The 4183-nt window shown below is 45.2% G+C and overlaps 1 pseudogene; it reads right to left on the bottom strand.

Annotated features, from left to right (window-relative positions):
- Positions 1–1479: 1479 nt before the first annotated feature.
- LOC101407134 (large ribosomal subunit protein eL21 pseudogene) lies at positions 1480–2164 on the bottom strand (annotated as a pseudogene).
- Positions 2165–4183: the final 2019 nt, after the last annotated feature.

Genomic DNA, 4183 nt, shown 5'->3' on the forward strand with positions numbered 1-4183 from the left:
GTGCAATAAACACTTACTGTTGTGTGCCACTGAAGTTTTGTGGTTGTTTGTTACGTAGCGTTGGGACAATAGAGAACTGATACAGCAGTCTACCAACCAGGAATGAATCTATGCCTTGGACTGTGATGGGAGAGACAAATTTCTATTGTATGTTTTGGAGTTCATTTGTAATAACAGTTTAACTTACCCTAATTAATATGCTCCACTGATTCTATGGTCCCCCAATGCTTCAGGATGAAAGGTCCAGAAAAATCTGGCCCTGAATACCTCTCCACTCCATCCAGCATGTCTATCCCCTCTCTTTCTATACACGAGTTGTACTGGTTTTCTCTCAGGGCCTCAAACGCTCCAGGCAGTCTCCAACATTGTGACTTTATCTTATGATTTTCCCTGTGCTTAGAACCCCGTCCTCCCCACATGGCATAGCTAACTCTCAGCTAACATGTGCCTCCTTCCAGCAAGCTTACCTCAGGGGAGGTTAGTTTGCTTTAAGATGGTCCCAAATCCCTCTGCACTTCCTCATGGCACTCGGTGCCTTCGAGACTCCCAGCCCCGGTAGGTCTTCTCCATCGTGAGACAGGAACCCTCCCACTGGTCACACACCTGGCACATTGTACGTGCTCAGTGAGTATTTCTTCAGTCAATGGACTTGGTGGACGGGACATTTTCTAGACTAGATTTACTAAGGTTTTTTTAACAGAACACCTCTGAGATTGTGAGGGGCCCGCTTCTCTGCCACATACATTGTCCAGTTGATGTTCATTTCTCTCTCAACCTTCCCCCCCAGCTCAAGCTCTCAAGTGGCCATTCAGTGGGGCAGATGGACTCTGCAGCCAGTCTGCCTGGATCCGAATCCTGGCTCTACTCCTGACTGACTGTGACACCTCTGACAAGGTTCTTAATTCCTCCATGCCTGAGTTTGCTCATCTGTAAAATGGGGATTCTTTTTTTTTTTTCAGTGAGGAAGATTGGCCCTGAGCTAACATCTGTGCTAATCTTCCTCTATTTTGTACATGGGACGTCGCCTCAGCATGGCTTGATAAGCGGTACGTAGGTCTCCACCCGGGATCCGAACCTGAGAACCCCAGGCCGCCCGCCAAGCGGAGTGCATGAACTCAACCACTACTCCACCGGGCCGGCCCCAAAATGGGGATTCTGAGAGGACCCATCTCGTAGGGCTGTTCTGAGGGCACGTTCACAGAGCCTCACATATGGTGAAAGCTATGGAAGCACAAGTTATGCTTATTCAAGGTCAGAGACTATATTTTATTTGTTTATTGTTTATTTGTTTTTGTATCTCTCAAATGCCTAACCCAATGCTGGCAAAAGAACGCGCTCCATAAATGATTTTTAAAAAAACATTCCAGAGGTCTTTTTTTAAAAAAAGATTTTATTTTTTTTAGAGCAGTCTTAGGTTTACAACAAAATTGGGAGGAAGGTACAGAGCTTTCCTGTATACCCCTGCTCCCACACACGCATTGCCTTCCCCGTTATCCACATGGCTCACCAGAATGGCATTTTTTTTTTTTTACCAAGGACGAACCTACATTGACACGTCATAATCACCAAAGTCCATAGTTTAGCTTAGGGTTCACTTTTGGTGTTGAATATTCTATGAGTTTGGACAAACGTATAATGACGTACGGCCATCATTACAATGTCACACAGAGTACCTTCACTGCCCCTCTTGTTTTTATACCTCTTATGCCATGAATTGATAGGAAATGGGTTCCAGCAGCTCAGGCTCCTTTCCATTGGTGCGTACAGGTGTGCTTCTCTCTGGGGAGGAGGCTGGCGCTTCCACTGAACCCTTCTTTTGCTGGTCATTTTCTTTCATGCATTTCAGGAATCCATCTTGGCTCTTAGCGTGCTTAATACACTCAATATGTACGTTAATTCTCTTGGCAAGAATCTTGCCCTTAACTTGTTTGTTTACAACAATGCCAGCAGTATGATGAGTAACGTGGACCCTTCCAGTTTTGCTGTGGTGGCATTTATGGGGCGTTCCTTTTTGAACAGTGCCCACTCCGTTGATGTCTAGAACATCAGCTTCCTTGTAGATCTACGTGTAACAATTGCATGCAGGGAACAACACCACATTTTCTAAAAGGCCCAGAGAACAAATAGCAGATGTCTCTCCTCTTCTCTTTGTATTTATCATTTTGGTGAATTACTGGAAGATGTTTTTCTGATGGAAAGGCAATAAATGCTTTTGAGTGAGTGAATCGAAAAAAGTCATGGAAATAATATGAGAAAAAAAGATCAGAGTGTATATATTGAAATAGCTATTCAACTCTAAAGTAGTGACCTATTCCACAGATGCCACAATGTTTCCATTGCTCAAATCTGGGTTGGAAACAGTAATCAGAGAAAACTATTTTCATGGTGTTTCTTTTGCACTTTATTTGAACCCCAAATGGCACCCCAGCTTGGTCCTTGACTTCCCTCCCTTGAAGATTTGCCACTCCTGGGGCTCCTGAAGAAATGGTACAGGAACCAACAGCGACTCGGAAAATTTTCAAGAATCATTGAATACCCCAAGGTAGTACATTTGAAGGGGCAGCATTCATTGATGTATGTTCTGACCTGTTTATTTAAAAATCCATCGTGGTACTGACACATGCATCCTCAATTGTCCCAGCTCTTCTTTCTATCGTGATTTGGAAAAAGACTTGGCAGCAAGTCAGGATGTTGTGATCTTTCTGGAAATTGTCACCATCTTATCAACGCTCAGCAGTGACTGCGCACTTCCTCTGTGCAGGCAGGTGTCAGTGTTTTCCATGGACTCGCTCACTTAACCCTCACAATATTTCTGTAAGCTGGGTAATCCCCACTTCAGAGATGAGCATATGGAGGCTCTGAGACATTATATGACCAATGTGGCTAGGAACTGGTAAAGCAAGGACCCCTGACTCTAGAGCACAGTAGGGACAGGTATGGTACCTCCTGGTGGGCCACAGGGGTCATACTGTCATATTGAAAAGGCTTGGCAAATGTGCCCTAGAAAACCTCCACCACGACAGCCTGTTATTCCAGAAACACTTGCTGAGTGCCTGCACTATGTCAGGAAGCTGCAGGGAGGCAGGAAGGACGGATGTCTAACAGCTGGAGCTGGAGAAGCAGAAGGCTGCCCGGTGAGGCAGGGAGAGCCCCCTCTCCCTGAGCAGGGCCAAGGGTGGTCGGGGGCAGTTTTGTGTTAGTAAAAAGCTGAACTGGGTGACCCTAAAAGTTCCTTCCCATTCTTAGGAGCCTATGGGTCTATGTCTGACTTGTATCCAAGTGGCCCTTGAAGTTGTGCCATTTCTGCTCTAGAGAAGAGCAACGTCTAGAGAGCGGCATCCACAAGGGGGGGTTCCCCCACTTGAAACAAGGTCCTGTAGCAAATCTGCAGTCCCTCACCAGGACAAGTGGACAAGCAAAGTCAGAGGCAGAAGATGTACATGACTTTAGGAATGGCCCATTCCACTTGTCGGCAAGGAGGCTTTCTATGAATAGCGAAGGTTTTGGGCTAAACACACCTAAATTTGAATTCTAGCTCAGCCACTCCCTAACCACACTGGGTCTCAGTTTCGTCATATGTAAAATGAGGATAATAATTGTACCTCCTTTTTTGGGTTGTTTCAAGGGGTAAGTGAACAAAGCACTTAGCTCAGGACTGGCATACAGATAAACAAATGTTTATCAAAACAACCAGAATTGTCCAGATATTTTGTCCCAAGGTGGTGTATTTGGCCTGCATGGAAATCCTTAGTGTGAGTAATAATACTAGATAACATTTATATAGCACTTACTAAGTGCTAGACTGTTGTAAGAGCTTTACATGGATTAACTAATTTAATCCCTACATCAACCTTATGAAGTGGGTATTACTATTATCTTCATTTTACAGATGAGAAAACCAAGGCACGGAGAGGTCTTTCCTGGAAATCTCTCAGGAGGTTCCATAGGGCTGCAGGCTGCTCAGCAAAGGGGTGGTTTGTGTTTGAGATGAGCGAATCCATTCTAAACATCTAGCAAAGCAGTCCTAATGGATCCCCCAACGTCTGGGAGACTACCTCACAGTAATGGGAGTACTTTTTTTGTGTGTGTGAGGAGATCAACCCTGTGCTAACATCCGCCAATCCTCCTCTTTTTGCTGAGGAAGACTGGCCCTGGGCTAACATCTGCGCCCATCTTCCTCCAC

Source organism: Ceratotherium simum, chromosome 22 (assembly GCF_057802395.1).
Source record: "Ceratotherium simum simum isolate JZ-2026a chromosome 22, ASM5780239v1, whole genome shotgun sequence".
Lineage (NCBI taxonomy): Eukaryota > Metazoa > Chordata > Mammalia > Perissodactyla > Rhinocerotidae > Ceratotherium > Ceratotherium simum.